General features: G+C 30.2%; 1 pseudogene; it reads left to right on the top strand.

The window, feature by feature from the left end:
• Positions 1–328: 328 nt before the first annotated feature.
• On the top strand, positions 329–12,674 carry LOC131855198 (pyruvate kinase-like; annotated as a pseudogene).
• Positions 12,675–14,125: the final 1,451 nt, after the last annotated feature.

Below are 14,125 nucleotides of genomic sequence, written 5' to 3'. Positions count from 1 at the left end.
TATGGTATCTGTTAATATAGATAATGGTCTATCGGATGGTGGCTTTATATTTTCACCGAGGTTATATGCAGCAAACTTGAATTCAATCACAAATACTTATTATAAATATGGATCAAAGAAATGCATTATTATACTATTACTATTCTGAAATGTTGTAAAACATATAACTTTTAAATTTACTTAAGTATTTATGCTGACTTTTATTATTGTCTGAAGAAACCTATTTTAAATACAATTATATTTTTCTTGAACTCTTGTTTGTGTTGTCAATTATTTACAAAGTCATTATATTCTTAAAATGTGTTTAGTTTGGATTTATCTTTACAATTTAAAAGATTACATTTATTTTTATTAAGAGTTTATCCGTAGTAAGATAACAATTACAATTTCTATAACAATTACAGTATATATTTGCTGTAAGTAGATTATTATTTTACAACCTTGCAATCAATCTCATATAAAAGTTTCATGTATTATTAAAAAAAATAACGGTACTTGTATCTGATTATGTCTTATTTAAGATAAATTAACATTTTTCTCTTCGTAAAAATTACAACAACTGTGAAATAACATCAAAGAATCTGTATTGCAAGCTCTTCTGTGTTCCTGGAGAACCACAATACTTTATGAAATTTGTTGTATTTTTTCAGCCAATAGTTAAGCAAATAGTACTGCTTAACTATTGGCTGAAGAAATACAACAAATTTCATAAAATATCATCTATCTTCTATTTTAGAAAATGTCTACACTGCACCAACATAACCTCTTCTTGGGTCATGAACAACAGATTCTTAAACACAAACTGGAAAAACCATTTAGACTTACACCGTTCATAATTACATTTTGTAAGTACTAACAAAATTACATAAAACTAGCTAACCCCGCAAACATTGTTTGGGCATATAATTTAATATTTAATTATAATTTAAAAAATTAGGGTTGTACATATGTATTTTTAATGCCACATTATAAAAAAATTACAAAATTGAAAATTTTGTCAAAAAAAATATGTTAGAAACATTTTTAACCTTAAATACACAAATAACAAAACGTTTACAGGTGAAGAAACTCTGACCTCAATCGATGTCCAAAATTTCATAGAAATGGGTCTTCAAATAATTAGATTCAAATTGACTCACGTAACACGAGATGATAAACTAAAATTAATAGATATGTTAAATAATGCTATAAAATGGTATTGTGAAAAATATGATGTCTCCAATTGGCCGATAGCTATTTCCGTCGATATACCTAATGCATGTATTCGAACTGGATTTCTCAAAGAAGTAAGTACCTATGCGTCTAGTTCTTGACACGGAAGTTTACATCGACGTTTATGTAAGAAATTTCCCATACTTTGTTCTAATCATATATCTATAAGGCATAAATAAACAACGATAATATAATACATAATATATATGTATGTTTATACGAGAGGTTCCCAAACTTTTTTGTGTCGTAGACCCCTTGCCATATTTTTCGGATTGGGTAAGGTATTGATTGTTCAATTTCTAACTGTAGTAAAATTTACTGTTAAAAAATAAGTAAAAACAACAAGATGACCGCTGTCGTAGACCCCTTGCAGTTTGTCATGGGGTCGACATTGACCACTTTGGGAATCACTGATATACACAAAAGTGTCAATGGGAGTTATGACTTTTAAAATGAAAATTAGGGATTTTGCATTGAAGTCGATAGTACAGTTTGACATGATTGTAAATATTTGCTAAGTTTTGTCTTATGTCTATTGGTAATTTTCATAGTACTTATTTGTCAGTATAAAAAATATAGTAACGAATGTAGTCGAAATTCATCTGATTCACGGATCTAAACTAATAATAGAAGGGAGTAAAAATTGCCACAGATTTTTGTTGTTTGTTGATTTAAACAATGAATGCCCGAAATTATGTTGTCACATGAATTCCTTTTTGTCCCTAGAAAAATATGTAAATATTTGTCATTAATATTTCTTTTTATTTATACACAATAAAGAAATTACTTCCTGCGATGGTATAACTTTCAGGAAATAACAAAACCAGAGATATATATAAGTGAGCAGTCCATAATAGAATTGACAAGTGAACTTCAATATTGGAACAAATGTGATGAACATCGTGTGTTCATAGATGATCCATATACATTGAAATCAGTCAAGCCAGGAACGGAAGTGTCATTATGTTTTGGGGAAATCGTTATGTTTTGTACTGAAATAATTTCCCCCAGGACTGTGATGTGTAAAGTCGAAAGAGGAGGATATTTGGGAAATGTTAGATTTGTTTGTGTTCGTGGTGTTAAACACGTGAGACCTCCATTGTCAAAAAACGACATGGAACTACTGCAATTTGCTAAGGAATTTAAGGTATACAATTTAAAAACTATTAGTAGGTGTTAGACTATAAATAATAAGTGCGGAAGCCTGATTATCATTACTAGAAGCTTTGTTATTAAAAATACATCCGTATTATGACACGTCTTTGACCACTGAACGCAGAATCATCAGGCAAGTAAGAGGAGTTTATCTACGCCATAAAATTACAATGTAGGTTGTTTAATTTATCTGAAAATATCTTAGTTACATCTTAGTCACACCTTTTAGTTACACCTTTTTTATAAAAAAATATTAATTAATTATTTTATCTGTATTTTTTTTTATCGTAAAATTTAAGATTTGTATCAAAAAGTTTTGTATTATTTCTCTACCACAGTTATAGAATATACTTGATAGTTGTAGTTAATTAAAACAATATTTTTCACGATACGTATTTACTTCTTTGAAATTCTTTCTGTCTTTACTTAGAGACTTTGTGTCTCGTCCCACCCAAGCACGACTGTACCTACTTTCAAACGAAATTTTACCGTAAATATTTTTGTTCCACTCTATTCGGCTTACTCTGTTATTAAAGTAAATATAAATATATTTTTATTTGTTATTCTTAAAGTTCATTATAATTCCAATGTCAATTCTCATATAGACGGTAAAAAAATGTTAAATGTAAATTCACATATTTTCCAGTTTTTCTCTGTTTGTTTATACAATTGAGTTAAATACAAGTTCTTTTTTTTGTGATAAATATTTTTTTGGTTAAATGTAAAGGTTTTTGATTAAATCTAGAACAAACTTGTTTAAAAAATGTGACTAGTATAAAACGTTAATATTAGTGGACAAAATTTCAACGTGTTCAAATAAGTTATTGTAAAACATTTTCATAATAATACTTTTTGCATGGAGAGGTGTAAGGATAGGCAGCCTTATAGAGTTTGGATATAGTTTGGATTAACACTACACATCAGTTTAGAAATCATACCATCACGACTATTATCACAGATACCCAAGCGGAGGTATTTATCAAGTGTCGATGTTGTGGTTCACTACAACACCAAAACACTTGACATGCCTACATTTCGCTCGGTATATTTGAACCCTATGAGGCAAGGGGTAAGTGTACCGCTAATTAAAAAAAAACACACAGTTTATTAAAAGATTAAACAAATTCTAGATTTAGAAATACTAAATAGGTATTACCCAATTAGAAATATTTGTATTTAAGTAATTTTGTTCGTTAATTTAAAAAAATGTTGCAGGCGGATATAGTGACCATACATTCAATTCGACAGCCAGAGACGTTGAAAAGGATACGTGACTATTTTAAAGGCACACAGGTTCCATTGTTAGTGAGCACAATCTGTGAACAGGAGGGCCTGGATAATATTGATGCTATTATGCAGGTTTTTTATATTCCTATAAACGTTATCATATTTTTTACGTTATTAGAATAGTAAACAGGCTGACGTCCCACCCGATCATAAGTAGTAACCGTCGGCTATCGACTTATACCTGGAACATTACGAGACGCCCGTAATAAAATTATATTATAATAATAATAAAAATTATAAAAAAATGACAAATGTCAATGCGGCTAAAATATCCTACAAGTATAAATGATTTTTTAATTTGAATTTGAATACCTCTTATACTTTTCCATTCCGAAGAACTATGTATATGTCATGCCTGCATGCCCTGTAATTTTACGCCCTTAGCTCTCTCAATATTTTACTGAAACACATCTTACCATGCAAGTTGCTTGCCTACTGAAATAGTGAGTCATGCAGATCGCTTTGTACAACATTTCTCGCAGGACAAAATTACTCTAGTTCTTCAGCATTTACTGCTTAATGCCGCCTTTTTTTACAAAAACCGTCAAAACAAGCTTAAGTAAAATTACTTAATTATACAAGAAGTTCATTTTAATATTATTTGTACTTTACATTTATATTATTATATTAAAACTAAATGTAGTCTAGAGTACTATAATATTAATTTCAGGAATCAGATGGCATAATTTTAGCAAGAGAATTCCTGGCACATCAAATTGTCAATAAACATAAAATGACTGCTATACAATTAATTATTAGTGCTAAATGTAGAAAGGTGTGCTATTTTATGTTGTGTTGCAAAAATTCTAATCTTTATGTACCTATTACCACAGATAACATAACGTGCTATTATATACCCCATTTAACTATAAGTATGGTAGCAAATAGTTAATTAGCTAAATAATAAATTGAATTTCGTTAGCAAAATAATTATTAATAATAAAAACTAATAATCATCTTTATTTGTCACAAATAAAAACTAATACAATTTCTGCTTATTATAAAATTTTAAAGTAATGTACGAGACAAAACCGTTTATAACTAAAAGTGAGTCCACCCTCTCTGCTATTCAGCCTTTATGAGTAAATTAATACAATAAGAGATAGACAACGACACTTATAGCACTTTTTAGAAGTTAGTGAATAAATACAGTATAAATATAAAATAATATAATAGTTACAATTATATTTTTTTTAGATATATAATTAGGATTTTTTATTAATTTCAGGAAGGAAAACCTTTATATATATCTGGAAATATTCTAGAAGAAACTCTTCAAACTGGTACAATTTCTTGCACTGATGTTACTGATATTACAAATATAGTGTTACAAGGTTGTGGTTTTGTTCTCCGTACATACAACAGTGCCAATAGTGCATATACAGCCATGAGAATATTAGATTCTCTTTGTAAATTTGTGGAATCCATTTCAAACAACGACGATTTCTGGAGGATGTCTATGGAGGTTATATTTTATTGTGTCTGTATAAAGTTTTATACTTTATTGTGTCTATATATGAGGGAGAACCAGAAAGTAAAGGTCAGTGGTCAAACGGTTGAGCACACCTCTTTAGTTCCGATGGTCGTGGGTTGATTCTTCGTACGGTGCAAACATTTGTATTTATGACTATATTTGTTTGTATCGATCTGGGTATTTTCTATGTATATTAAGTATATATTTAAAAAAATAAAAATTATCAATTGTCTAGTAACCATCGCACAAGCTCTGCTTACCGTGGGACTAGATGGTGCTGTATTAATTGTCCAAGTTTCGGTGTCATGACACCGAAAGATATGGCAGAAAACATTATTGTTATACCACTAATAGTAAAATAAATACATTAAGTATTTTGAATAGAGAGAGAAGCACATCAGCTTCCTCTACGATCTATATATAGTAGTATGGCGAACGAAGTCGTGCATATATATTAGTATTACATAACTATAAAAATAGTATTACATGTAGTAAATTAGTGATATTAGTTGTATATATTTTTTTCCAGTTTAAGATTCCAGTGAATGCAGCTGAAGCCTGTATACTCTCCTGCGCTCTATTAGTCAGACAGTCTCAAAGTCAGGTCGTGATTGTGCCAACTGTTACTGGAAAAACTGCAATACAACTGGCTCATATTGCTCCTGATGTTACAATAATAACCATCAGCAATAATCCTATCGTTGCGAAGAAACTACAACTTTACAGAGGAATTATTCCAATAATTTATTCAGGTCAGTTTATAGGTAGTACTTAGTGGAAAGTCGTTTGCGAGAATACCTCTATTTCAGCCGCCAAGCAGCTTGCTTTTTATGTTATTTCTATTGAAGGATTAGATAAGGTATTGAAATTACAGAGTAAGTTCATAATTAATCCTTCGGGAAGTCAACGCATGAGGAGTTACACTACGCTATGGACACATGTTGTTGACGTGATGTTCATATACATTATTATATATAAACGAATCATAAATTTATTAATACGTTTTAATATTCAGAACGACCTTTTGTAATCCGCTCTGTCTTTAACCTTCCAGAGGTTTCGACAGTTTTCTATTCATGAAAATAAATAATTTAAACGAACCTACCTGCTTAATCTCGTGTTTAGGACCTCTGGAATTCTAAATGTTGAGCATGTAATAATCCTAAACATTCTGATATGGGTTGAATGTAAATTTTAAAACTGAGTCCATCGATTAATTCTTAGAACACTGGTGACTGGAGATCCATTCATGCTGTGAACAGAATAAATTTAGTAATTGATTGTACTAAACTAAAAACTCAAGTGAAAACGCATAAAATTTATTTTAAATCTCGGATTCTTATCACAGTGTTAAATGGGTTTATTAAAAACACTAGATTAAAACTGAAATCAATCAATTAAAATATTATATAGTTCATTTGCATTTCCGGAATATAAATATTTGATTTCCTATTATTCATTAAAAACATCAAAACTGTTATTAATATGTAGGATTTTCGTAAACATTCCTATATATTAATCAATAGTCAATGTTGACTTTCCAAGTGAAGAAGAAGTTTTTACCCAATAAAAATATATTTATTATTATTTTGTAATTAAATCTTTGTTTTATCATTTATACAGAAAAACCTATGAATGATTGGTATGATGAAATGAAGGCTCGTATTGAATTCGCTGTAGCGTATGGTGTTAAACACGACATTCTTAAATACGGTAATATGTACGTCGCTCTACGAAAGTCAGAGCCTACCAGCTCCTTCTGTGACAACGTTAGCTCCTGGAAGGTTGTCACTGAAGAGACAAAGAAACACAGGTAAATACCTACTATCAATTTGAATATATTATTATTTTGACAACTACTTGAAATAAATTTATAGTAGGTTATTCTAAAAAAAATTTTAGTTGGCAATAAATATTTTTATATACATATATGAGTAATATAAACAAAAATTGTCTATATAGAAAAAATAATTTATTAAATTATACAATACCATTTTCTACGAAAATTTCCTTTACTGAAAATCAGTCATACTCATAAAGAGTGCTGCTGCAACCAGTTGGTTGTGCATTTAATATTTTAAGTTTAATGAATTAGTTTAATTAGCTAGTTGGTAGAGCTTATTCACACATTTTATCTTAAAAATGTAAAGTTAGGACTAAACTATTTAAAAGAACACTGCATCAACGTATAATTTCCCAACCTTGTCAATAATCACGAGTACGAATTCTGCTCTGCTAGTTAAAATAATACATGTTATGTTTGTTCTTATTTTACAGAATACATTGTATCAAACATGCACACACTCCAATACCCGGTGTACACGCTCCAACAACGGTTATTTAATACATAATGTATTGTTTTAAAAATTGCAGGGGTAGCGTGGGTCAAATTAAATACACGATGTTGACTGACATTCTTGAACAATATCCATACAAACTCAATACATGTTTTGATAATCATGTATATCATTCTATGTATCTCTCTAATAAAATATAAAGTTTTAATAATATCATGAAATCGTAACATTTAATATTATTTACAGTAGTGTTTTAAAAGGGTATGGATTTTAATTTAAAACCAGTTGTTAATTTTAAACTTTCGTGTTTAATATACATTATTTAAATTATTAACCGGGTCTTAATCGACATCGCTGTTACTTCAGTCAGCTCGTGACCACGGCTAGTGCAACCTAGTCGATACGTCGAGAGAGGTAAATACCTTTATTTGCCATAAAATTATTCGTGTTAAGACCCGGTTAATAATTTAAATAATTAAAACCAGTTGTTCTGTAATTTCTACATAAATTAATATTTTTAGAATTATTTAAAGTATTTACTATTTTGTACACTATTATTTTAGAAAAGAAACATTGTATTATTGTATTAAATATATGACATAATTAATATTTGATTGATCACTTAATAAAAATCCAAATTAAACTATGTTTTTGATTTCATGTATTACATAAACATTTAGGTTTTTCAGGAATAGTATATTAAGATTTCTTGAGGATTGGCAACGCGCTCATGATACCCCGGTGGTTTCAGGGGTCTATAGACTACAGTAACCATTTATCATCAGATGGGCTGTATGCTTGGACGCCACCATCGTAGTATAATATAATATATATATATATATATATATATATATATATATATATATATATATATATATATACGTATATATACGTATATATATATATATATACGTAGACGAAATTACAAAAATCTAATCTTTTCTCTTATTTTAATAATAATTTACATATATACTCGTATTGAAACTTCGATATGTAAACATTGTTACAATGAACATGCTATATGAGATAAATTTTAAAGCCTATCAAAATTAATTATTAACAAATAGCTGATGCAAAATTTACTCCGATATTTCAATCAAAAATTGATGGAAGGAGGTATGAACGTGGCCCGTCTTAGGATGTCCCACATGACTAAAGGTGACAAAGCCAGGCTACTTGGAAAAATGGATAAAGCTGCCATGGTATGTTGTCAAAAGTATGGAGTACCGGACTGGCCTGTTGCTACATATATTTATCTGAAGACTTGTACTGTTAAAACTGGTATAATTGAAGAGCTATATAAAAGGAGTCAAATCATAGTATTTAAAACTATTTATTACAGTATAAAGAATAAATTGTGTCAATAAAAAATATCGTCTAAGAATAATAAAAACCAACTGTGTATAAACTATAAACCATCTATAAATGGGAACCTTTTTCTACATTCTCGCTTTCACTGTAGAAATATAATACAATTTGAAATAGGTAGTAATGCTTTGACGCTATATCTTTTGTTTACTTGTTTGAAATGATGTGTATAAAATTTAAAACGTAACATTTTATTTGTCTATCTCTAACATGCTATACATGAATTCATTACTAAAGAACTTGATAATATTAATCACATATTCTTAAACTGTATTAATTATAAAGGTGCCATGAACATTATAAAGGTGATGTATCAAAACATCTTTGTCAAAATTAAGTTGTGATTCACTTAAATTTTACTTATAATAGCTGTGATAATATATAAAAAAATAGATCAAAACTTGTTATACCGGATGACTTTACCGCGCGGATAAAAATATAGCATATTAGGTAGATGGATGGTGTAGCTTATTACTGTATTTTCAGAGAAAATTCAAATCGCCCAGTATTGTTTGTAATTGTACTTTGACTACGTATAGTATTTCTACTTCATGTTTTTTTATTGAGGGTTTTCGGCTATTTTTAGGTGTTAATACCTGTCATCTACATAGATCTATTGTGCTCGTGCTTTTTCAAAGTTCGCTACCTAGCCCCGTCATGAACAAGAATTAAAGGATATTCATAGAAGCGATGGTTTTTATCTCCTCTGGATATAGTGTATACTTTCCAAAGGAGACATTTCGTTTATGCATCAGTGGCTTACAACCACATGGGACATGTAGTAGCCTTTCCAAATTTAGCAAATTGTTGATAATTTGTAGAAAATTATGTACGTAATCCTCTCGGATTGGCAAAAATTTACTTTTTTTCTTCAGGAATCAGATGCCATACTTCTTTCAAGAGAGTTTCTTACTTACGAACTTATTTACGGACAATTTAAATAAATATCGGATGATCGAGATACAAAAATGGATCGGAGCTAAATGTCATCTGGTAGGTAATAACTTTGTAATGGCACTATTGAATTTAAAATTTAGCTTTTCGCCACAAGAGATTCAGATTGAATGGCAAACTTTGCGAGCTTTTCCTGTAATAAAGTTTGAACAAATAAGAATTGAAACTCTATTTTAACTTAGGTTTCAAGGAATCTGTCTCAATGGATTGAAAGTTCTTGATGTAAAGTTTATTTAGTGTAGCCCGTTGTGTTTTCTATACTCTATTTCTGTTTTATTAAAAATTATTAACACTATACTTAATTATTTAAAAGTAGCCAATACTGGGTTTTTTTATGATTATATATTAGTATAAAATTATATTATCGAAAATTTGTTTTTTAACTTTGTTACCAGGAAAAGTTAGGTATATAAAAAAATCGGTTTATGATACAATTAAATATATTATAGTACGTAATAATAATAAATAATGTAAAAATATACTTACATTTCTTTATTTCATTATTACTGGCAGGTAAACCATACTACTTATCTGGCGGGTATTTCAAGATGCTCTACTAAAAGGCGATTTTAGTCACAGGGAAATATCACTAAACGTCACTAATGCTCTGCTAGATGGCGCTAGTGGTTTTGTACTCAAGGATTGTGAAAATGTTGATCAAATGTTGATAAGTACTGTAAAAGCTATGAACGAAGTGTGCTGTTCTGTTGAACCATTTACAACTTCAAAAACAAACTTCTGGAGAATAAGCGATGAGGTTAGTGGTTTTGGTTCTGCGTAACGTTGGTTCCATCGTTGAATTCTGACGAGATGGCATGCGAGAAGTTGTTGTAACTAAGATTAACTTAACATAGATTAACATAGATAACGATTTGACTGAAATTGGTTTAGGTATGACACCTAACCCGATTTCAGTCAACTAAAGAAAAACGCATAAATGCATGACAGTTTTTATGCGTTTTTCTTTATTTATACTGGACATATTTATATTAAAAAATATATAATTTCCAAAATTAGTATACGATTGGAGATATTTGTCCTGAAAAAAATATATTATTTATTTTTAATACTTATTTGCGGCCTCTAGCGGATTGTGGTCTTACTTCCGATAGTCGCGGGTCCAATTGCTCGCAAGGTGCAAACATATGACGTAAGTAAAAATTACGAGTGTGAGAGCTTTTATCGATCTTGATATTTTCTTTATCTATTGTGTAAAAAAACATATATAAGTGTTTATATCAGTTGTCTAGCACCCATAAAACATCTGCTTTGTTTGGGACTGGATGAGGCTATGGTAGCTGTCCTGTATAATTATTATTTTATTTTTTTAGTTAATGCCGCTCAAGCATGCGTACTCTCCTGCACAATGGTAGCAAATCAAACAAACGCCTCTGTCATAGTTATACCGACAGTTACCGGCCCCACCGTCAAGGCTCTGCTATGGATGAAACCATCTTGCCTCATCATTACAGTGAGCAGTAAGACTAGGGTGACAGAGTACTTCAAACATACCGGTGTATCGTACCACTTAAGTATACGGGTACGTATACTTTTAAGACTACTGCAGATAGAAAAGACAAGTTACTCCCAAGTATTTAAGTAATTTAATTTTGGGTAGCAGATTAACTGTCTTCCGATAGTGGTAGTTCGCTCATCGCACAATACAATCATTTCTATTGACATGACATTTATCTTTTATATATTTTTTTTGTACATTATGTGTATTTACAAAACAATATTTAATTGGAATTTAAATAAATATACCAGTATAGAAAATAATAACTTTACAATATCCATAAATACATACAAGATACATGTATTTTGTATAATTTATTAAATAAAAATATTACATAGTATATATACCCATTGACTGATGACACAAATAATATACATGTAAACATTAATAATACAAAAACATAAAAGTAGTTTCGTTTTGCTTCCTCTTCTTATCACCAGGAGTCCTATTTTCCTGGAGTTCTTGCATTGGGGTGGATAGAAATAACACAAGGGTCTTTATTTGTACTTATGCTCAAGACAACTAAACGAATGTTTATTAATGAAATCACGACATTGTGCTATAGTATTTCTTAATATAATTTCCTTTTATAAATTTTAGTCAGTTGCAAATTTTAAAATATATATAATACTAGCTGTCCCGGCAAACGTTGTTTTGCCTTAAAATAAAAAAAAATAATTTAGGGACGGACTACCCCTAACATTTAGGGGGATGAAAAATAGATGTTGGCCGATTCTCAGACCTACTCAATACGCTCACAAAATTTCATGAGAATCGGTCAAGCCGTTTCGGAGGAGTATGGGAACGAAAACTGTGACACGAGAATTTTATATATAAGATTTATTTATATAGCATATATAAAATCCCTAGTCTTAATAACTAACACCATACAGGGCTGTCTCCCAAACCGTTTACACAGTACATATTATAGAAGGCAAGTTTTACGGGGATTTGTAATATTCTGAAAGCTTATCTCATTTACTTCAGTTCATTATTTTTTAATAAAGATTTCTTACACATATAAGCAGGTTTTCTACCTGCTTATTTCAATATAATCTTCTTTTTTTTTACTTAAAATTCTGAATTAAAATATTTTGTAAATTTAATAATGGAGATAAACTATATCTTAACATATTCTTCATTCTTTAGATTATTTAACTAGGAGACATTTTTGTGCCGACTTTACTTAATTATTTATTCACAACCACAAAATGGCATAATCTCATGGAGGCCAGGGTACAATTTCCCATGGAATATGCGGTGAAACGAGGGTGGCTTCAATATGGGGATACTTATGTATGTTACACTACAGAGAGGAGCTGAAAATAGTTCCTTTTGTGACATGGTTAGAGTGTGGAAAGTGACCACATCTAAGAAAGTGTCTGTTGAGTTAGTATGTTTTAATAATTAACCTTTTTTCTATGCACACATAAGGACAACCTTCAGATATGACCTCCTAATTCGATAATTCGATAATGAGTGGTACTTAATAATACTTAAACTTAATAAATTATTTCCAACTTTATTCCATAAGAGAAATGTGATAAGTACTATGGATGACACATTAGCCTCAACTTGTATGTAAAATACCATGTCATGGTTAAGTAAAAAGGCATAAAAATAGTATTTGTTGTTGTTATTTGAATAAAGAATTTTCTATTCTATTCATATCCAATATTTAAACCACAGATATACATTACCTATTTTGTACAAGTACATAATAATCATGCGATCGTAGTAGCGAAAGGACGTGACGTATGTTTCATATAAATTTCTACACATCTAAAATCACGAATCCGGATTTTTATTCTACGTTTGATATATGCCATAGGGACAGGATCCGTGATTTCAACACAAAGGATTTTACTCACTCGACCGACGAGGATTTTATTGATTGTACCACCCAAGAGAATTCAACAAGCACAAATGGAGGTACAATAAAATGTGTGATTGTGATTTTAAACAATATTTTTAACAATTGAAAAGAATCTGTCTATCTGTTTGTACTTGTTATCTTAGTCAATTTACAGTAGTCCAATCTATGAAACTGCAGTTTATTTTATTTAAAATATATATATTATGTACAGCTTGTAACTGTATTCTAAATTGGTTAAAAGAATTGATTAAAATCACAAAATGAAATTAACGAAAGCCTTTTATAGAGTCACAAAATATTTCATAGAAGAACTGACTTCTATTGTTAACAACAATACCTATTCTGTTTCTATTAATACAATATCTACAAAGAACTTACTTTAAACTTTCCCTCTTAAACTTTGAATAAATAAAGTAGTATGTACCTAATTGACATCGATACTGTTAATCGAGAGATCGCAATTAAAATATTGTTGCCTAAAAATATCAATCCTCTTAATTTGGCGAGGTCAAACCGACAGCGAGGCTACTATTAGCGCTTCCACTCAAATAAAACTTGTCACAATCCAGCGGCGTTACCGGGATTGTCCCGGATTACCCTCTGTTTAGCCAAAGTCAGGTGAATTACAAACGAAGCCGAAGAATACCGATCACGGTAAGCGGAATGATAAACAAAGGGCGCAGCTGTCGCTAACAACAGCGGCAAAAATAAATAAAGCCAGCAAAAATAAACAAAGCCAAGATATTTGTGGGGTAGCCATTAGGGGCTCAAAATAAAAAACGAGGTTTGTGGATCAAGTCAATGAAAAATATACAAATGCTGATTGACCATTAAAAACTACATTTGTATGGTAGTAAAGAGTCAAGAAAGAACACATGTGGGAGTGGTTAACTACTAAAGATTTTCTTGGGTCCAAAGATTGGCACTACATTAAACTTCATAGTTTTGGGATGGACAGCAGTGTTGACATCACCAATGCAGTCGAA

This window comes from Achroia grisella, unplaced genomic scaffold (genome assembly GCF_030625045.1).
Source record: "Achroia grisella isolate CSIRO2021 unplaced genomic scaffold, CSIRO_AGI_Agris_v1 utg1320, whole genome shotgun sequence".
NCBI lineage: Eukaryota > Metazoa > Arthropoda > Insecta > Lepidoptera > Pyralidae > Achroia > Achroia grisella.
This window is presented reverse-complemented; position numbering and strand designations above follow the sequence as displayed.